The 22,424-nt window shown below is 42.8% G+C and overlaps 1 non-coding gene across 1 annotated transcript; it reads left to right on the top strand.

Annotated features, from left to right (window-relative positions):
• The first annotated feature begins 7,362 nt into the window (after positions 1-7,362).
• LOC117089554 lies at positions 7,363-7,429 on the top strand. Its single transcript, XR_004439653.1, has one exon. It is a non-coding gene; the product is annotated as a small nucleolar RNA SNORD98 (small nucleolar RNA).
• Positions 7,430-22,424: the final 14,995 nt, after the last annotated feature.

The raw sequence follows: 22,424 nt of genomic DNA, 5'->3' as shown, positions 1-22,424 counted from the left end.
TTCCTTCTTCTCTCTCTCCTACCCATCTTCCTTCCCTCTCTTTCTTTCTCTCTCCTTTTCTTCCTGCTTCCTGGGACTGGACTGTGAGGCCCTGTCTGCTCCCGATTGGGGCAGCACAGGCTCTGCAACGAGGCTGCACCCATGAAAGCAAACCTGTGTCCGATCTCCCGAATGTCTGCAATGGTGCTCCTTGCCCAGTGCTTCCAGGGAGACAGACCAAGAGGGAGGGCAGAGCAGACGCCAGAGCCCAGGCCGGTTACTGCTCCGTGTCACTGCCACAGACCTAAGGGGAGGGTTGCCCAACGGCCGACTTGTCCAGAGAGGCCAGCGTTCCAGGGACTGGGAGGCTTGGCATCTCCCCTTCCCGGCTTCCTCTTCAAGCTTCTGCCGGGGTGTGGCTTCATTGCTCAGAGAAGCACAGTGAAAAGGTACAAGCGTCTCCTCTGAGGCGGGTCTGCTCCTCTCCTGCAGGGCGACCAGCTCCTCTGGGGCTTTTGTCCCTGGCTGGACTGTGGTTATCTTGATCCTAGGAGAGAGGCCGCCCGCTGGCTTCCTTGCTCGCTCGGCAAGGGTAATGAGATTTCCATTGCTGCGGGGAAGACGCATCTCCTCACGTGGGCGAGGCCCTCACGGACCCAAAGTGGAATGGCGGCGAAAACCATTGACAAGCCGCCACATGACCCAGCCACAGAGGCAGAAAGAGGCTCAGCAGAGCCAGGCCGACACGCAAGAAGTCGCTTTTGGGCGCCGTTCGTCCGAACGCACACACGCACACAGGCACACACACGCAAACCGGCAGAAAGAGGAAAAGACACAGAGAGTTAGGGACAGAGAGAGAGAGAGAAAGGGAGAGACACAGACACACACAGTCACACAGCAGCGGCACAGAAACACACGCCCGCAGGCAAGCCCTGACGCTGCAGGCTTCTGCTCCGGGCGTGAAGGCGCCTCGGGGGAGAGAGCGGCCCACGGACACGCAGGCGGACCTGTCCTGGAAATCACAGGGCCAAGACTTTTGGGGAGACTCACCCCAACACCGTCCGGGCAGGACTGAGGCAGGGACCATGCGCGGCTTTACCCGGACTCCGCCTGCTGTTTTGTCATCCTGGCCGGCGCATTGCGATCCCTGCGTCCATCGGGAGACGTTCCTGTCGACCCCTTGGAGAGGTGAGGCAGAAGCCCCGCAGCCGGACACCCAATCACCGCCACGGGGGGCTCCTGCTTTGCCAAGCCTCAGGGCCTGGTTTCTAAGACAACGGTGGGAATCACTGTGACGGGAGGGGCCGCTCGCGCCTCGCGCATGCGCACTGGCCCTGACGCGCTGGCCCCCCGACTTGCGCTCCTCATCTGGAAGTCAGGCTGCGGCCCCTTTAAACCCAGGGCGGCTGCGCCGGTCCCCGGGGCAGGGGATGGGGTGGGAGGGTGTGTGTGTGTGTGGTGGCGCAGCGGCGAGGGGAGGCCGCTGGGGGCTCCCGCTGCAGCCCCAGCGGCTGCGGGATCCGGGCTCTAGCAGGGGGCCGCGTGGGAGAAGGGGCCGCCGGCATCCCAGTACCAAGACCCCCGGAGTCCTGTCTTCAGGACCTCTTTGATCCGACTTCCACCGGTGGAGGGGGAGCTTCAGGGCGTCTGCTGGGGTCTCAGGACTCCTCTTCAGATGGGATTTTGACCCCTGCGGGTGAGAAAGGATGGGCTCGCCATCATCTGCTGAGGCAGGCGGGGCCTCGCTGCAGCACAGAATCATCCCTTGGGCCTTAAGGCCTGGTGACAGCTGAAAATTCACTGACCCATGAGCCCTTGGCCTCCCGTACCCCTCTGAAAGAGTGGCGGCCTGCCCCAGCTTGCAAAAGCCCCGGGGCTCCTGCAAGCTGCTACTGCTTTCTAGGACACGCGTAAACAGGGACGGGGCGTTTCCGCGGTGGAGCCAATGGCCCCACGAGTGGCGCTGGCGTATCCCCGAGCAGACTACGATGTGAATGTGTGTCAGCCAGGGCATTCGGGGCGACGCCGAAACCAACAGCGGTGTCCAGGCCTGTGCCCGGTGGTAGAGGTTCCCAAGTGACCTTTCTGTCGATACCAAGGGAAATTAAAGAATGCCGGGGATCCAGGATAGGGCCAGAAGATTCAGGAAGTCAGTTAACCCAGGAGCAGAGGAGAAGCTATCCCTCAAGAATGAGACAGGAAGTGCAGAGGTTAAATGCGACACCGTCATTCCAACGTGGCAAGGCCAGTCAAAGTCGCAGATAGCTCATGCTATGCAATCCAGCCAGCCCTGCGGTGAAACTGGGAGAGCAAGATAGCTTCCCTGTCTGAGACTCGGATGAAAGCCAAGGACTCCAGGATCATCAAACCTGTACAGAACAGGTTTGGAGAAAGAAACCGTCATGACACCCATCTCCATGAAGTGTCTCCATGATGGACTATGAAGTGATCTGTTTAAGATATTCAGGCAGACCAAGAAGCATCTAGGCCCCTCATAAACAGGGGAGATTGATCATAAGGTGCTGTCTTGGCTTTCTGCAACCTCTGCCTCCCTAGGTTCAAGCAATTCTCCTTTCTCAGCCTCCTCAGTAGCTAGGACTACAGTCTCCTACCAACACACCCTGCTTGTTTCTGTATTGCTTTGAAGACCTCTTTTCACCATGTTGACCAGGGTGGTCTCGAACTTTTGATCTCAAGTGTTGTGCCCGCCTCAGCCTCTTAAAATGCTAGGATTAAAGGTTTGAGCCACTATGCCCAGATTCATTCTTACCTTAGAAATAACTATAATATCAATTCTCATGTTGACATCTCTAGAATTTCTGTTACCTGACACAACTTTTCCTGCTTTTGCAAGAGACAGCTGTCTAATTTCATTCTCATTGTGTCAGAATGCTACCCAAATTAAAATTTTCATCCCATTATTTTCAGATCCACGTTTTGCTTCAGACCAGTTTCATGTTATTTCTGGATTATTTCTTTTCTCAAGATCTTTGTAATAGAATCAGTCAAGTCTTCAAAAAACATACGAATCTCTTTTTAAGAGATAACAACACGCCAGGCATGGTGGCTCACTCCTGTATTCCTAACATTTCGGGAGGACAATGCAGGCAGATTACTTGAGCCCAGGAGTTATAGATCAGCCTGCGCCAAATGGTGAGACCCGATATCTTTTTTTTTTTTTTAAGGACCTGTCTCAGTGGCTGACACCTGTAATTCCAGCACTTTGGGATGCTGAGGCAGGCAGATCACCTGATGTCAAGGGTTCGAGACTGGCCTGGCCAACTTGGTGAAACTCTGTCTCTACTAAAAATACAAAAATTAGCTGGGCATGGTGGCACACACCTACTGTCCCAGCTACTCAGGAGGCTGTGGCAGGAAAATCGCTTGAAACTGGGAAGTTTAGGTTGCATTGCGCCAAGATTGCATCACTGCACTCCAGCCTGTGCCACAGAGCTAGACTCCATCTAAAAAAAAAAAATTGTGTGGCTATGAATATGATCATATTTCTTTTTATAAAAATTTTTGAATCTTGGCCTTTGATTGTGAAATATTCTACTAGTTACTTCTTATATAAACTTGAATTCAATTTTCATTAAAATGTTTCTGTTACTTCTGCCTTTTTCTCTTCTTCCCTCTGCTTGTTTCATTACTTCATGTTTTCCAGAGGAACTTATGAATTCTCAGTAAATGACATTCTAACTATGTTTTCAGATTTTGCTGTCTGTAGTCTGCATTATAATTCTGTTGAAAGGAAGGTCCATGTTTTATTTTTCTGATCAGTAGTTTGAGAACACATAAGGTGCTATTCAATAATCTGTGAATTTTTTTGTGTGGATATATTGATCAGTTATTTTTTCTGTTCTTTTCCTTTTTTTTTTTCTTTGAGATATACTCTTGCTCTGTTGCCCAGGTTGGTGTGCAGTGGTCTGATCTGGGCTCACTACAACCTCCATCTCCCAGGTACAAGTGATTCTTCTGCCTCAGCCTCTTAAGTAGCTGGGACTACAGGCATGTGCTACCACATCCACCTAATTTTTTTTTATTTTCAGTTGAGACGGGGTTTCGCCATGTTGGCCAGGCTGGTCTCACACTCTTGGCCCCAAATACTGGTATTACAGGTGTGAACCACCATGCCCAGCCTTTCAATTATTTTTTCATAAGAATATTTTTAAACATAAGAAATGCTGAAAGAAGAGTAAAACAATCTCTTATGTACCCACCATGTAGATTCAATAATTAATATTTTGCCATGCTTTTGTATGTCTGTATCTGTGCATTTATTTTTTGTGCTGAGACATCATGATGTTTCACTCCTAAAAAATTAAATATGTCTTTTCTACCAAAAAATGGAACTCCCAGTTGGGATGGTGGTTCATGCCTCTAATGCCAGTACTTTGTGAGGCAGAGGCGGGCAGATCACCAAATGTCAGGAGTTTGAGGCAAACCTGGTTAACATAGTGAGACCCTGTCTCTACTAAAAATACAAAAATTAGTCAGGTGTGGTGGTGTATGCTGGTGATCTCAGCTACTTGGGAGGCTGAAGCAGGAGAATCACTTGAACACAGGAGGTCAAGATTGCAATGAGTTGAGATCATGCCACTGCACTGCAGCTTAGGCGACAGAGCAAGACTCCGTCTCACAAAAAAAAAAAAAAAAAAAAAAATAAGGTGCTCCCCATATAACAAAATGCCATTATGACACCATAGAAGATTAACCATATTGTACTAATATTATAGATTACTCAGTCTGTGTTCACATTTTTCCAATTGTCCCCAGAATGCCTTTCATAGTTTTTTAAATTGCAGGATGTAATTAAGGTTAAAGCTTTGCACCTGGTTGCCGTCTCCGAAAAATCTAACCTTTTCTTTCTGGTCAGGTGTGGTGGCTCATGCTTGTAATCCCAGCACTTTGGGAGGTCAAGGCAGGCAGATCATCTGAGCTCAGGAGTTCAAGACTACCTGGCCAACTTGGCAAAACCTAATCTCTAATGAAAATACAAAAATTAACTGGCCTTGGTGGCATGCGCCTGTAATCCCAGCTACTTGGGAGACTGAGGCAGTTGAATCGCTTGATCCTGGCAGGTGGAGGTTGCAGCAAGCTGAGATGGTGCCACTGCATTCCAGCCTGGGGGACACAGCAAGACTCCATCTCCAAAAAAAAAAAAAAAAAAAAAAAAAAGAGAGTACATTCTGGGAGCCACTTGCAGGAAGATGTATGGATTCTAAACAAGTTAAATGATAGAGACCAGGTACATCAGCTCACACCTGAAATCCCAGCATTTAGATAGATGGGGAGGTTGGAGGTTTTCTTGATTTGAGGTCAAGAGTTGGAGACTAGCCTGGGCCATGTTCTGAGACCCCCGTCTCCACAAAAAGTTTTTAAAAGTAGCAGGGAATGGTGGCCTATGCCTATGTTTGTAACTACTCAGGAACCTGTGGTAGAAGTATCACTTTGAGCCCAGGAATTCGATACTGTACTGAGCTATGACAGTGCCACTGTGCTCCAGTCTGAGCAACAGTGAGACAGGATCTCTTAAAAAGTAAATGAAAAAAAAACATAGGAGCGGGTCAGGCTAAGCCAAAGAAGAACGTGAAGGATGTCATGTTTGATAAGTATCAGTGTCACTGAGGCTCAGCAGGATCTTCTTCTGGGCCTGTTAACTTGTTTAATTTCTACTTAGAAAGCTCTTCCTCCAGGCCGCCTTTGGTGGCTCACGCATGTAATCCCAGCAGTTTGGGAGTAATCCGCAGTTCCAACTGAGGAAAACCTACTTTTGTACAGGTATTTTCTGGAGCTGAGGTTCAAGTTATTTCAAAGGGTCTTCTGTAGCAAAAAGTAATGAAATAAGGATAACACTGAGAATATTATTTATTCAAAGCTTTGAGTGTACAAATTGAAAGTAATATTTTCATATGTCTCTGTCCAAATCTATAGCTCATTAGTAACTGACTTTGTCCTTTTTCAGCTTACTTTTCACTGTAACCAGTTATATTTGCTACGGAATTGAGTGAATGTTTGTGTAACCTTTTTAGTAAGGCTATTTATTAACTACCTATGTCTATTTTTCAGTCCCAGTTGGGACATGATGGTACTAAGGCACTGTTATCAGAATTTGTATGTACCTAGTGACTTTTTTGATGCTTAGTTTACATGGGTGGATGCTTTCCCTTGGTCAAGACCATTTCAGCTGGGAAATTACTGCAATTTTGATGTAATCCACAGAGAAGTAGGGTCCTCAGAAAAAAATATGGCCATTCTTGATCCACCAAATGCCGACCACTTATACAGCGCAAATGTTTGTATTCAACTGTGATATGAAGCTTAAATTTGTTAGCAGTTATTCTTAATACAAGGGTATGTAAAATTAACCTTCACAAAAGTGTTTTTTTTGTTTTCTTCTTGACTGCTTGATCCTATTTTGGTTATGTAATTTACTTTAAGCTCTCCTTGCCTCAACCCTTGAGCTGTAAAACTGGTTATTATTCTAACGTTTGAAACCTCATAAAAATGTTAAGGTAAAGATGATGTTAATGAGATATTTGGAATGTTGTATGACTTCTGGTAGCCTCAGATAAGACTTGATATTAGATGAATGCACTAAATGTAAGTCTTAAGGGAAACATTCAGCATATTGTGTATAGTCTATAGTTTTCTTCTGTTTAAAGCATTGTTTGACTGAAAAAGCATCCCTTCAAAAGTTAAAACTAACTAATTTTAAGGTGTCTAGGCCTGGCGTGGTGGCTCACACCTGTAATCCCAGCACTTTGGGAGGCTGAGGTATCTAATACTGGTTCTGCTATAGCATTACTTCCTGTTTTTATTTAAAAATTTCAGACATCTCATATGTAAAGATAATTAGTAGTGCTTCTCATTTTTTCACATTACTCTAGACTTTTGACAGGATTGAATTATTTGACTATAATAGGTAATGCTGATGACTAGCCCTAGTATGGAAGATTGTATCATAAGTCATGTAATCTTACTGAAGACCACAAGAACTTGGACAAGAATTCCAGAGTCCTGCTAGACTTGTTAAGGTGAAAGGACACATTTGTTTTAACTTTAGATGTATTCACTGCTTAGCTGTAACTTTGTACACATAAAATCTAAAACCCTACATTTTAATATCTGTTGATTAGTTTAATGACTAATTACAGTATTAAGGCACCCAGAATGTAATGATGTAGATCTTTTTCTCTTTGCAGATTATGACTACATCTTATTTGTACACTACTAGTTCAACAGTCATTTTGATGTTTTATATTTGTAGCATAGTAGTAACTTATTAGTAATAGGATTCAGAGTGTCTTTGGATGTTGTTGAAGTTTGAATTATAGCTTGTTTCTTTAAAAGAACTCTATGTGAAGAAATATTTAAAAGGATGAGTTATGATGTGTGTAAATCCTATTCCATTGCTGAAATGCAGTGTGGAACACAATGATCTGAACTCTTCCTTGACTGACAGATACCAGAGGTAGTAAAAATGATACTGGAAAGGTTTGTACCTTTCCTTCTCAAGTATCTTTTATAATTTGACAGGGTGCATAATATATGTAAATGATTCTTTGTTTTGAATTAGTTTTTAGTGGACATGAAAGGCAAGGATGAAGCTATGGCCATTGGAGGCCACTGGTCTCCTTCATTGGATGGACCAGACGTAGAAAAAATCCTAAGACTGCTATTCGTTGTTGGAAGACTCTGACAGGCATCGATCTAAGTGTGTGCACACAATGGTAGGTACTAATTCATTTCTTGAAGTGTTGTACTAATAGTTTGTGTAGTTGTTCTTGTCCATCAGGCTTCCCCCCACCCCCCACCCCACTTTTTTAGCAATCCTGGTCATGCAGGTAATCTCAAAGGAAAATCCCCTTTTGTTGCTAAAGTTTATTTGATGCCAAAATGTTTTGGGGAGAAAGGATTAAGAACTAATCAAAATAAACTGAAATTTTAAATGTTTTGTTATCCTGTACTTTGGAAGATAGATGTATGTTGAAAATACTTTTCATTTCATGCATAGCTGGAGAAGATCATCAAGAGAGAACTTCGTTTCATTATAATTCTTTTGTTATACAATGATGTAGTTGTGATTATTTTGGTTCAGCCATATTTTCTCTTGAGGCTTATTTGTCCTGTGTATTTTAGTGTATCTCTTGTGACTTAATTTGAGAATTTTTTTTTAGTACATGAAATCTGAACAGCTATCCAGCTTCCTCAGGTATTCTCTAAAATGTGGGTAGCTCTGTAATCCAACTTAAAAATGCCTTGGGGGAGCATATTCTTCCTTTAACTTATTAAATATTGTTCAAATGTACCAAAAGATGAACTATGGCTTCTATACTTATTTTTTTGTTTGGACCAACCTCAAGTTCTTGCAGCAAAATTTCTTTACTTGATGTGCTCCAAGTGAACTAGGGTCTTTAATATGAATTTTAGAATTTTTCCCCAACACTCTTCTTCACTTGCAACAGGTTGCCAAGATTTGCTACCATCACTCTGAGGAGACCTACAAGGGACATACAGTTCCAGCTCATGTGGAGACAGTGGTTTTATTTTTCCCAGATGTTGGGCATTGCCTTCCCACCCGCTCAGAGTGGGAAACCCTCTCCCAAGGATATAAGCAGCAGCTGGTCGAGAAGCTTCAGGGTGAATGGAAGGAGGCTGATGGAGAACAGTCACTGAAAGCTAATCCCTTTTTCTACTTCCCCTTCTCACAGGCACAGGAACACAGGCACAAATGCATACCACACACTCTGTAACAAACACACATGGAGGAACATAACTGGTAACAGTGACTGGTAATTCAACCTTCAGCAGTATAGTTATATGTTCTTTTTTCTTAAAATTTCTGTCTATCATCCTAACTTTAAGAGTGTTGAGATCTCAAAGGAAAATAAGTTGTACTTAAATTGCACAGAATTTTTTTTTTTTTTAATCATACATCTAGTTGCTGGAATCTGGGAACAGTTGTTGAACAAGATTCAGTATTAAGCCATTTTAAACATTTTGCCATTTTCTAAAATTAAAAAATTTTCTTTTTCATGGTCATCAGTTCTAGTCATGGATGTTTGAAATTGGACAACCACAAGTCTGAGAGATTTGAAATTTCAGGCTTTGTGGCAACGTCTTTGGTACATTTCAAAGGTCTGATGAAATCAGTTTTTGGGTGGCTTGAAAATTGTGGTAAGATCACACACTGTGTGGTGTGTGGAGACTGAGAGTATTTGTGCATCCCTGATATCCTTTGTGTTGCAATTTATCACCCTTTTGTGTTTCACAGATCTGGCTTTCATTGCTGAGTGTCTTTGTGATCAGTTAAAAGTGGTAGAGTGGACTTGCCTAAATAATAACTTTAGGAGAAGACAAACTGAAACGTTTTTGACCTTGCACAGATCAGCAACAGACTTTTAAAAATAAATTATTTTTATTTTAATGTTTCATAATAGTAATTACATTCTTAACTTTGTATGTCAGGATGAAGAACAGAATGATGATGGTGAAACTAAAGATATATCTATACCTACCCATCGGTCTAAACGTGATCCAAAGACAATGAAGGTAAATTTGATAAGGATGGATTTTATTTATTTTTTTAAATTAAAAAAATGTTTTTTGAGATGGAGTCTTGCTCTGTCACCCCAGCTTGAGTGTAGTAGCCTGATCTTGGCTCACTGCAACCTCTACCTTCCGGGTTCAAGAGATTCTCCTGCCTCAGCCTCCTGGGTAGCTAGGACTAGAAGCGTGCACCCCTGCACCTGGGTAATTTTATATACATTTTTTTAAGTAGAGACAGGGTTTCACCACATTGGCCAGACTGGTCTTGAAGTTCTGACCTCAGGTGATCTGCCCACCTTGGCCTCCCAAAGTGCTGGGAGTACAGGCATGAGCTATAACACCTGGCAAAGATAGTTTTTAGTTTGAAATCTCTGAACAAAACAAGAGTAATATTGGTAACAATGGCAGTAGAGTGTTTTCAGACAAAAGCTATTCCGGATGAAATCCACTGATTTTATATGTATGGTATACATTGTATTCTTTTATTTAATTAATTTTTCTTTTAAATGAAGTTTCACTCTGCCACCCAGGCAGAAGTGCAGTGGGGTGATCTCAGCTCACTTCAACATCTGCCTCCTAGGTTCAGTGGATTCTCTTGCCTCAGCCTCCTGAGTAGTTGGGATTACAGGCACCCCACCACCACAACCAGCTAATTTTTATAGTTTTAGTAGAGATGGTGTTTCAGCATGTTGGCCAGTTTGGTCTCGAACTCCTGACATCAGGGGATCCACCCACCTCAGCCTCCCAAAGTGCTGGGATTCCAGGCGTGAGCCACCATGCCTGGTCAATTGTTTTTATACATGTGTAAATTAAAAGGCAATTTTATAAATGAGTGCAGCCAATATCCGTTGAATACCTATAACATATGAGGGCCTATAATGTAACTAGTAACTATGAGAACTAAGAAGGTAGGATTTCTGCACTAAGTAACTTCAAATCAAAGGGATGGGAAAAAGCATATGAAAAATCTATTTTTTTTTTAAGATGGAGTCTTGCTTTTTCACCCAGGCAGGCTGGAGTGCAGTGGCACGATCTCAGCTTACTGAAAGCTCTGCCTCCTGGGTTCAGGCCGTTCTCCTGCCTCAGCCTCCCACGTAGCTGGGACTACAGGCACCTGCCACAATGCCTGGCTAATTTTCTTGAATTTTTAGTAGAGACGGGGTTTCACCGTGTTAGCCAGGATGGTCTCAATCTCCTGATCTCATGATTCACCCTCCTTGGTCTCCCAAAGTGTTGGGATTACAGGCATGAGTCACTGTGCCTGGCTGTAATTTTTTTTTGTTTGTTTGTTTGTTTGTATTTTTAGTAGAGACGGTGTTTCACCGTGTTAGCCAGGATGGTCTCGATCTCCTGACCTCGTGATCCGCCCATCTTGGCCTCCCAAAGTGCTGGGATTATAGGCTTGAGCCACCATGCCCAGACACAATTTGGTTTTTAAAATAAATTTTTTGAGACAGAGTCTTGCTGTGTTTCCCAGGCTGGGGTGCAGTGGAGTGATCTTAGCTCACTGCAACTTTGGCCTCCTGGGTTCAAGTGATTCTTGTGCCTCAGCCTCTCGAATAGCTTGAATTACAGGCAGGTACAACCATTCCAGGTTAATTTCTGTATTTTTAGTAGAGATGGGATTTTGCCATATTGGTCAGTCTGGTCTCAAACTCCTGGCCTCAAGTGACCTATCCACCCCCGCCTCCTAGAGTGTTAGGATTACAGTGTTGAACTATTGCGGCCAGCCTAAAATATATTGAAAATTAAAACATAGATTGATACACATCTAAATGGGAAAGAGGTCAGGAGCAGTTGCTTGCATCTCTAATTGCAGCACTTTAAGAGGCATAGATGGGCAGATCACTTGCATCTAGGAATTTGAGACCATCTTGGGCAGTGTGTGTGTGTGTGTGTGTGTGTGTGTGTGTGTGTGTGTAAGGTTGCAGCAGGGCACAATGCTTTATGTCTGTAATCCCAGCACTTTGGGAGGCCCAGATATGCAGATTGCTACAGCCCGGTAGTTCAAGATCAGCCCTGGCAACATACTGAGACTCTGAGACTCTGTATCTACCAAAGAAAAACAAAACAAAACAAAACAAAAAGATTAGCCGAGCATGGAGATGCATGCCTGTAGTCCCAGCTATTCAGGAGCCTGAGGTGGGAGGATCACTTGAACTTGGAAGATCAATGCTGCCGCTGTGAGCTGTGAGCCTTGAGCCATGAGCCGTGGGTGTTCCACTCCAGCCTGGGTCACAGAGCAAGACCCTGCCTCAAAAAAAAAAAAAAAGAAAAGAAAAGAAAGAAAGAAAGAAAGAAAAAAGAAAAGAAAAGAAAAATGACTCATCCCATTGAGTTAACATTAATTTTGTCCATGTAATTATTTTTAAATTTTTATACTATTCAATTAAATTGATATACAGATTTTTCTTAGGTCTTGTTATTATTATTATTTTTTAAAGGGACAGAGTGCAGTGGTGTGATTAGAGTTCACTGCAGCTTCAAGCTCCTAGGCTCAAAGTGGTCCTCTCAACTAAGCCTCTCAAGTAGCTTGGGCTAAAGACATGCTCTACCATGCCTGGCTAATTTTTTTTTTAAAGAGACGGGGTTTTGCTATGTTTCCCAGGCTGATTTTAAACTCCTGGCTTCAAGCAATCTTCCCACCTTCTGACTCCAAAGCTGCTAGGATTATAGGCATGAGCCACCATTCCCTGCTGGTATTACTCTTCTATTGGACATTTGTTTCTTTACTTACTTTTGGAGACAAGGTCTCTGTCACCATGGCTGGAGTGCAGTGGAACCTTAAACTCCTGGGCTCAAGCAGTCTTCCCATCTTAGCCTCCCAAGTGATTAGGACTACAGACGTCCACCACCACACCTGACTAATTTATGAGACATTTAGACTCTTCACGTTTTGGGAGGGAGGGAATAAGTAAATCTATAAAGCTTTGTGGGTTTTTTTCCCTTCTGTTTAGGATGTTTCTTAGGGTAGATAGCCAGAAATTAGAACTTCTGCATCAAAGAACATTAAAAAAAATTTTTAAGCATGTTAAAATATTTTGTTTTCCAAAAATATTCTATCACTTTGCATTTTCACAAGTACTGTGTGAGCTGTACAAATGTTCTTTTCACCACATTTTTAAAAAGTCACACAAAAGGCCTGGCACAGTGGCTCATGCCTGTAATCCCAGCACTTTGGGAGGCCAGGACAGGCTGATTTTGAGGTCAGGAGTTTGAGACCAGCCTGACCAACATGGTGAAACCCTGTCTCTACTAAAAGTACAAAAGTTAGTTGGGTGTGTACATGTGTAATCACAGCTACTTGGGGGCTGAGACAGAAGGATCACTTGAACATGTTGCTCAGACTAGTCTCAAACTCCTGACCTCAGTTGATCTGCCTGCCTCAGCCTCTCAAAGTGCTGCAGTTACAGGTGTGAGCCACCATACCTGGCCATGTGTATGCTTTTATTAAGGTCCAATTTACTTATAATAAGATTCAACCTTTTTCTGAACAGTTCTGTGAGTTTTCACAAATGCATATAGTTTTATAACCACCACCACCACCACAGTGAAGATACAAAACAGTTCTAGGTAAATGGCTCAGAATGGTAAGTGAAGTGCTTATCCCAGAATTTGGCTGCTTCCAAAACAGTATGTTTGATTGAATCAAACCTTGAGAGTCAGACTATTCATTGAAGCTGTTTTATGCTTCCATTTTATGTCCAATAGAATAAATACTGGATGCATAAGCCTGTTACTGGTTTTCTGAATTTGAAATATAGGGATCTCAGAAGTGTCTTACAGCTCCAGTAATTGGATAAGCCACATAATCAGTGTCCAAATCTTATCCATTTTAAAGTACACATCATTATTTATGAAGAATTCCTTCCAGAAATGTTTACTCTAAATCTAAATGTGAGAAAACAGATAAAGCTAGAATGTGAAGTTTTCTTTAAATTTTTTATTTTATTATTATTATTTTTTAGAATGTGAAAAATCTCAAAGAAGCGTTCCTAAACTTTTCAAAAAATGGTACACATAATAAAAGATAAAAGAAAGAAATGGTTAAAGGAATCTCTTAAATTAAAGAAGGCTAAGGAGACATAACAACCAAATAAACTAAGTGAAACCTGACTAGATTCTGGATAGGTGAAAATAAAGGTCATATTAATTTTTAATTTTTTTTTTAGATGGATACTTGCTCTGTTGCCTGGTTCGAGTGCAGTGGTGCAATCTCGGCTCACTGCAACCTCTGCCTCCTGGGCTCAAGCTGTTCTTCTCCCTCAGCCTCCCGAGTAGCTGGTACTACAGGCATGCACCACCACGCCCAGTTAATTTTTGTATTTTTAGTAGAGATGAGGTTTCATCATATTGGCCAGGGTGGGCTCCGTCTCTAGACATCGTGATCCACCTGCCTCAGCCTGCTAAAGTGCTGGAATTGCAAGCGTGGGCCACCGTGCCCGGCCTTATTCTTATTTTTTAAGACAGAGTCTCTCTCTGTCATCCAGGCTCGAGTGCAGTGGCTCGATGTTGGCTCACTGCAACCTCCGCCTCCCAGGTTTGAGCAGTTCCCCTCTCTCAGCCTCCTGAGTAGCCAGAATTACAGTTGCATGGCAGTGACACTGGCTAATTTTTGCATTTTTAGTAGAGATGGGATTTTCCCTTGTTGGCCAGTCTGACCTTGAACTCCTGACCTCAGGTGATCCACTCACCTTGGCCTCCCAAAGTGTTGGGATTACAGGCATGAGCCATTTCACCTAACCTGTATCATATTTTAGAGCAGCTTTACAATATGTAGTTTAGTTACTTTACATGTTTGTTAGTTTTCAAAACAATTGAAAACTTTTATCTCTAAGTGTGTAATTGCTTCACTCCTTAAAAACAGAATTTCCGACGTATTAATTTTGTAATGCCCTGCACAAAATCATATCTAACATTACTTGTGTGTTTAATTATTGTATCTTATTAACATATCTTATGTTCTTTTATTTTCTAAATTATATTGGAAAAATCAGTCTTACTTCTTTGACCCAGAAGGTCGTTGTTCACCAACTTGTAGGATGAAGATCAAGGAAGACAAGAATCTTGAGGATTACTGAGGCAATTATGAAACATAAAGTCCATACTTATTGATGTTTATATAAACATGTTATAAATATTAAAAGATGTCCAAGTTGTTGGCATGTTTTTCCCATTGTTAATTATTCCAATAAGCAAATGTCCTTAAAATTAGATGCCATATGACATTATCTTTTTTCTTTAAGTGGTTGCCTGGCTGCACGCAGTCGCTCATGCCTGTAATTGCAGCACTTTGGGAGGCTGAGGCAGGTGCATGGCCCATCTTAGCCTTTTTTAAGAGACTATTGAAAGCAATGGACTTTAACCTTAGAAATAGGTACATAAGGCTGGATGCGGTCCGTGGCTCATGCCTATAATCCCAGCACTTTGGGAGTCCAAGGCAAGTGGATCACTGTATGTTAGGAGTTCAATACCAACCTGACCAACATGGAGAAACCCTGCCTCTATTAAAGCTTCAAAATTCGCTGGGTGTGGTGGTGCATAACTGTAATCCCAGCTATTCAGGAGGCTGAGGCAGGAGGATCACCTGAACCTGGGAGGCAGAAGTTGTGGTGAGACGAGATAGTGCCATTGCACTCCAGCCTGGGCAACAAGAGTGAATCTCCATCTCAAAGAAAAAATAAATAGGTACATAAAAAATTTATAATATATAACTTTAGGTTTATGAGTATGCTATAGCCCATTATCTGTGGATGCTTGCATAGTAGTAATAGATGCTCCCTATTCAGGGTTTGAAATTGTTTCCCTAATCCAGAACTTTCTTCTCCTAGATACCAATATAGCTTATTTCCTCATTGCCTTCTGGTCACTTTTTAAATGACACTTTATCAGAGAAGCTTTCTCTTACTATTCTCTCTTGGTATTCTCTAGGTGTTTATCAGGCTTGTTTTCCATATAATTTGATGTTGATTTGGTTATTCCTTTTCTTAAAAACCAGGCATCCCCACAGCCAGAATAGGTTAACAGAGACTTCAGGATTTGGTTATTTATTACTTCTTTCCACTAGCTGGATGACAGGAGGGGTTTTTAGTAGCTTTCTTCAGTGCTATATCCCTAATGCCTAAAACAGACCCTGGTACATACCAGGCATTTGATTTAAATTTATTGAGTAAATGAATAAGGAACACTTACCATGAAGGTTAACAGTTGGTCAGCTAGGCGGGGGAGGGGGTAGGGGTGGCTCACACCTGTAATCGCAGCACTTTGGGAGGCCAAGGCGGACGGATCACCTGAGGTCAGAAGTTTAAGACCAGCCTGGCCAACATGGCAAAACTCCATCTCTACTGAAAATACAAAAATTAGCTGGGCTTTGTGGCACAAGCCTGTAATCTCAGCCACTTGGGAGACTGAGGCAGATGAATGGCTTGAATTAGGAAAGCAGAGGTTGCGGTGAGCCCAGATCACACCACTGCACTCCAGTTTGGGTGACAGAACAAGACTCTGTCTAGAAAAAAAAAAAGGGGGGGGGGTTAATGGTTCTGTTAAAATGTTTGATGAGTTTACTCCAGCCGGGGTACATAGCAAGAGTCCGTCTCAAAAAAAAAAAAAAAGAAAGAAATTCAGATCTTCATATTAAACCAATATGAGCATCTGCAACTAGTTATCTAATATTTTATTCTTAAAATATTTTTTCCTTTTGTGAGAAAGATTCTTGCCTCATTGACCAGGCTTGCTGAAGTGCAGTGGTATAATCTTGGCTCACTGCAACCTCTCCCTCCCAGGTTCAAGCAATTCTCCTTCCTGAACCTCCCAAGTAGCTGAGACTACAGGTGCACACCACCTTGCCCAGCTATGGTTTTTTTTTTTTTTTTTAAGTAGAGGCAGGGGTTCACCACATTGGCCCAGCTGGTCTCGAACTCCTGACCTCAAGTAATCTGCCTGCCTCGGCCTCCCAAATTGCTGGGATTACAGATGTGAGCCGCTGCACCCAGCCTAATTATTATTATACATTTGTAGTATGGGCACAGCAGCTCGCTCCTATAAGCCCAGCACATTGGGAGTCCGAGGTGGACAGATTGCTTGACTCCAGCAATTCAAGACCATCCTGAACAATATGGTGAAACCCCCTCTCTACAAAAATTACAAAAATAAGCTGGAAATGGTGGCATGTGCCTGAGGTCCTGGGTATTTGGGAGGATGAGGCAGAAGGATTGCCTGAATCCAGAAGTTGGAGACTACAGTAAGCCCAGATTGTGGCACTGCACTCCAGCCTGAGCAACAGAGTGAGACTCTGTCTCAAAACAAACAAACAAACAAACAAAAAATAGTAATTTACAATGTAAAACTTTTAAATAACTTTAGTGGATTTACTATTTTTCAGTTTTAGTAATTTAGTGTTTGGTGAGATTTCTTGCTGAATTTAAAACCATTTTAAGCCAGGTGCAGTGACTCACACCTGTAATCCCAGTACTTTGGGAAGCTAAGCTGGGTGGATCACTTGAACCCAGGAGGCAGAGGTTGTAGTGAATGGAGATCATGCCACTGCACTCCACTCTGGGTGACAGAGCCAGACTCCATCTCAAAATATATATATATACACACATACACACATATATATACATACACATACATATATATACACATACACATACATATATATGTGTGTATATGTTTGTTATGATAATATAATAACAATATTATTATTATAACCGCTGGCTGCAGTGGTTCACGCCTATAATCCTAGCCCTTCAGAAGGCCCAGGTCAGTGGATCGCTTGAGCCCAGAAGTTGCCGACCAGCCTGGGAGATATGGCAAAACCCCGTCTTCTAAAAATAAGTAAATAAATAACAAAGGTATTTTAAATTACAGAAAGAAGATGAAGGAAAGTTGACTCTAAAGATGATGATGAAACTGAAGAAGATAACAATCAGATGAACATGACCCTATGGAAGCAGAAGAAGCTGAGGATGAAGAAGATGGTGTGATTGAAATTTATTATTTCTTAGAGTTAAGAATACATGTTTCGTTTGGTGACATTGTATCACTGAAATATATACTTTTAACATTTTTTTCTTTCTTTTTTTTTTTTTTTTTTGAGACGGAGTCTTGCTCTGTCGCCCAGGCTGGAGTGCAGTGGCACGATCTCCACTCACTGCAAGCTCTGCTTCCTGGGTTCACACCATTCTCCTGCTCAGCCTTCCATGTAGCTGGGACTACAGGCGCCTGCCACCCTGCCCAGCTAATTTTTTTAAATGTAGTTTTAGTAGAGACGAGGATTCACCGTGTTAACCAGGATGATCTCGATCTCCTGACCTCGTGATCTGCCCGCCTCAGCCTCCCAAAGTGCTGGGATTACAGGCGGGAGCCACCGCGCCCGGCCAACATTTTCTTCTTTAGAATAGAAAGAGTAATATACTCTTCAGTAAGAAAGTTTTTCTAATTTTTAGGTGAGAAGATTGTTTTAAGACATATTTATTACTAAGTATCCTATGTCTCATATATAATTAATACTCATATTGACAGAACAAATTTCCATGAATATGGTGCTTAAGCTGTGCCACAAAAGGTGTAGTAGGACAGGCATGGTGGCTCACACCTGTAATCCTAGCACTTTGGGAGGCCGAGGCGGGTGGATCGTTTGAGGTCAGGAGTTCAAGTCCAGCCTTGCCAACATGGTGAAAACCCATTTCTCCTAAACATTAGCCAGGGAGTAGTGGCACGTGCCTATAATCCCAGGTACTCTGGAGGCTGAGCAGGAGAATCACTTGAGCATGGGAGGCAGAGGTTGCGGTGAGCCAAGATCATGCCATTGCACTCCAGTCTGGGCAATAAAGTGATGCCCTGTCTCAAAAAAAAGTATGATAGTCCCTCATGTTTCATATAATAATTTCTTATTTTTTTGTTGAGACAGGGTTCTTGCTCTATTACCCAGGATAGAGTACTGTGGCATGCTCACAGTTCACTGCAACCTCAACCTGCCAGGCTTAGTATGATCCTCTTACCTCAGCACTGGAGTAACTAGGACTACAGGTGCTTGCCACCATTCCTAGCTAATTTTTATTTTTTTTTCAGAAGGAGTCTTGCTCTGTTGCCCAGGCTGGAGTGCAGTGGCACTATCTTAGCTCACCGCAACCTCCGCCTCCTGGATTCAAGCAATTCTCCTAACTCAGCCTCCCAAGTAGCTGGGATTGCAGGCATGTGCCACCACACCCAGCTAATTTTGTATTTTTAGTGGAGATGAGGTTTCTCCATGTTGGTCAGGGTGGTCTCAAACTCCCCACCTGAGGTGATCTGCCCACCTCGGCCTCCCAAAGTGCTGGTATTATAGGCATGAGCCACTGTGACTGGCCTAATTTTTAAATTTTTTATGGGCATGGGGTCTCACTTTGTTGCCCAGGCTTTTCTTGAACTACTGAGTTCAAGGTATCTGCCCACATCAGCTTCTCAAAATGCAGTGATTATAGGCATGAGCTACATGCCTGTCCTGAATATATTCTTTTTCTTTTTTTTTTTTTGAGACAGAGTCTCGCTCTGTCACCCAGGCTGGAGTACAGTGGCCGGATCTCAGCTCACTGCAATCTCTGCCTCCCGGGTTCATGCCATTCTCCTGCCTCAGCCTCCTGAGCAGCTGGAACTACAGGTATCCACCACTTCGCCTGGCTAGTTTTTTTTTTTTTTTTTGTATTTTTAGTAGAGACGGGGTTTCACCGTGTTAGCCAGGATGGTCTTGATCTCCTGACCTTGTGATCTGCCCATCTCGGCCTCCCAAAGTGCTGGATTACAGGCGGGAGCCACCGCGCCGGCCAACATTTTCTTCTTTAGAATAGAAAGAGTAATATACTCTCAGTAAGAAAGTTTTTCTAATTTTTAGGTGAGAAGATTGTTTTAAGACATATTTATTACTAAGTATCCTATGTCTCATATATAATTAATACTCATATTGACAGAACAAATTTCCATGAATATGGTGCTTAAGCTGTGCCACAAAAGGTGTAGTAGGACAGGCATGGTGGCTCACACCTGTAATCCTAGCACTTTGGGAGGCCGAGGCGGGTGGATCGTTTGAGGTCAGGAGTTCAAGTCCAGCCTTGCCAACATGGTGAAAACCCATTTCTCCTAAACATTAGCCAGGGAGTAGTGGCACGTGCCTATAATCCCAGGTACTCTGGAGGCTGAGCAGGAGATCACTTGAGCATGGGAGGCAGAGGTTGCGGTGAGCCAAGATCATGCCATTGCACTCCAGTCTGGGCAATAAAGTGATGCCCTGTCTCAAAAAAAAGTATGATAGTCCCTCATGTTTCATATAATAATTTCTTATTTTTTTGTTGAGACAGGGTTCTTGCTCTATTACCCAGGATAGAGTACTGTGGCATGCTCACAGTTCACTGCAACCTCAACCTGCCAGGCTTAGTATGATCCTCTTACCTCAGCACTGGAGTAACTAGGACTACAGGTGCTTGCCACCATTCCTAGCTAATTTTTATTTTTTTTTCAGAAGGAGTCTTGCTCTGTTGCCCAGGCTGGAGTGCAGTGGCACTATCTTAGCTCACCGCAACCTCCGCCTCCTGGATTCAAGCAATTCTCCTAACTCAGCCTCCCAAGTAGCTGGGATTGCAGGCATGTGCCACCACACCCAGCTAATTTTGTATTTTTAGTGGAGATGAGGTTTCTCCATGTTGGTCAGGGTGGTCTCAAACTCCCCACCTGAGGTGATCTGCCCACCTCGGCCTCCCAAAGTGCTGGTATTATAGGCATGAGCCACTGTGACTGGCCTAATTTTAAATTTTTTATGGGCATGGGGTCTCACTTTGTTGCCCAGGCTTTTCTTGAACTACTGAGTTCAAGGTATCTGCCCACATCAGCTTCTCAAAATGCAGTGATTATAGGCATGAGCTACATGCCTGTCCTGAATATATTCTTTTTTTCTTTTTTTTTTTTGAGACAGAGTCTCGCTCTGTCACCCAGGCTGGAGTACAGTGGCCGGATCTCAGCTCACTGCAATCTCTGCCTCCCGGGTTCATGCCATTCTCCTGCCTCAGCCTCCTGAGCAGCTGGAACTACAGGTATCCACCACTTCGCCTGGCTAGTTTTTTTTTTTTTTTTTTTGTATTTTTAGTAGAGACGGGGTTTCACCGTGTTAGCCAGGATGGTCTTGATCTCCTGACCTTGTGATCTGCCCATCTCGGCCTCCCAAAGTGCTGGGATTACAGGCTTGAGCCACTGCGCCCAGCCTGAATATATTCTTTAGAAAACTAATTTGGGGCCGGGCGTGCTGGCTCATGCCTGTAATCTCAGCACTTTGGGATTTCAAGGCAGGTGGATCACCTGAGATCAAGGGTTCGAGACCAGCCTGGTCAACATGGCAAAACCCCATCTCTACTAAAAATACAAAAAATTAGCTGGGCACAGGCCTGTAATCCCAGCTACTGGGGAGGCTGAGGCAGGAGAATGGCTTGAACTCAGAGGCAGAGGTTGCAGCGAGCTGAGATAGTGCCATTGCACTCCAGCCAGGGCGACTGAGGGAGACTCCATCTCAAAAAAAAAAAAAAAAAAAAACTGAATTGGGCATTTTTTTTAACAAAGACTATCATAATGCAAAAGAGTTCACAGAGAGTTTAAAGACTAATAGTAATAAACACCCATATACCTTTCACCTAAGTTTCATAAGACAGACTTTGGTACCATGTGGTGACATTTAAAATACCATACAGTAGCTGCTCTGGCCATAGACATCAGTGACTAAATACCTATAAAGTGCCTCTGAATACATTACCTGTTCTTTTCCAGGTAGATTTGTGACTTTTTTTAAATTATATTTTTCTGATATAGAAAATTATGAGTTCTTTTAGTTTTTTTTTTTTTTTTTTAATAGTTTGTGTCTCTGGCAATTATTTTTCCTTACAGTATTTTTTTGTTTGCCTCTACAGTTTCTTCTCTCTACCATATCATTTTTTAAATATTATTTGATGAAAAAGTTGAAAAGATCAAAAAGTTGAAAGGATAGTGCAGTGAACACCTATGTATTCATCAACTTTGATTCAAAAATTGTTGATATTTATCTCGTTTTGTTTTTGTAATCCAATTTAGGATATGAATTCTTCAGTTTGCCTAAGAAATAACATGCTCTGAAATACCACAGTTCCATAATCACACCTAAGAAAATAAGGTCATAACAGCATCTATTAATAGTATGTAGTATCTCCTCTTATTTGCCTTAATATAATAACTCAGTAGCAATGACATATATTCATATAGCAGTATTTATCTTCATTACTTACTTTACTTAATGAAGACATAAGCCCTTTTTACAGTGCCATTCTCTCTCCCCTGTGTGCCCACTATTATTTTATTGCTGCTTTAGTTAAATCATTAAACAGTATTCCCATTATTTTGTTAGTGTTCCAGCTGTTAGCCTTATTTTATTTTATTTTATTTTTTGAGACAGAGTCTGGCTCTGTCCCCAGGCTGGAGTGCAGTGGCATGATCTCGGCTCACTGCAACCTCTGCCTCCTGGGTTCAAGTGGTTTTCCTGCCTCAGCCTTCCGAGTAGCTGGGACTACGACGTGTGCCACCACACTCAGCTAATTTTTCTATTTTGTTGTTTTGGTTTTTGGTGTTTTTTGTTATTGTTATTTGTTTGTTTGTTTGTTTTGAGATGGAGTCTCACTCTGTTGCCCAGGCTGGAGTGCAGTGGCATGATCTCAGCTCACTGAAACTTCCGTCTCCCAGATTCAAGCAATTTTCCTGACTCAGCCTCCCAAGTAGCTGGGATTACAGGCATGTGGCACCATATCCTGCTAATTTTTGTATTTATAGTAGAGACAGGATTCTACCATGTTGGCCAGGCTGGTCTTGAGCTCCTGACCAAGTGATCTGCCCACCTTGGCCTCCCA

Source organism: Trachypithecus francoisi, unplaced genomic scaffold, assembly GCF_009764315.1.
Source record: "Trachypithecus francoisi isolate TF-2019V2 unplaced genomic scaffold, Tfra_2.0 Contig00863, whole genome shotgun sequence".
Lineage (NCBI taxonomy): Eukaryota > Metazoa > Chordata > Mammalia > Primates > Cercopithecidae > Trachypithecus > Trachypithecus francoisi.
Note: the sequence above shows the minus strand (reverse complement) of the source record. Positions and strands in the feature narration are given on the sequence as shown.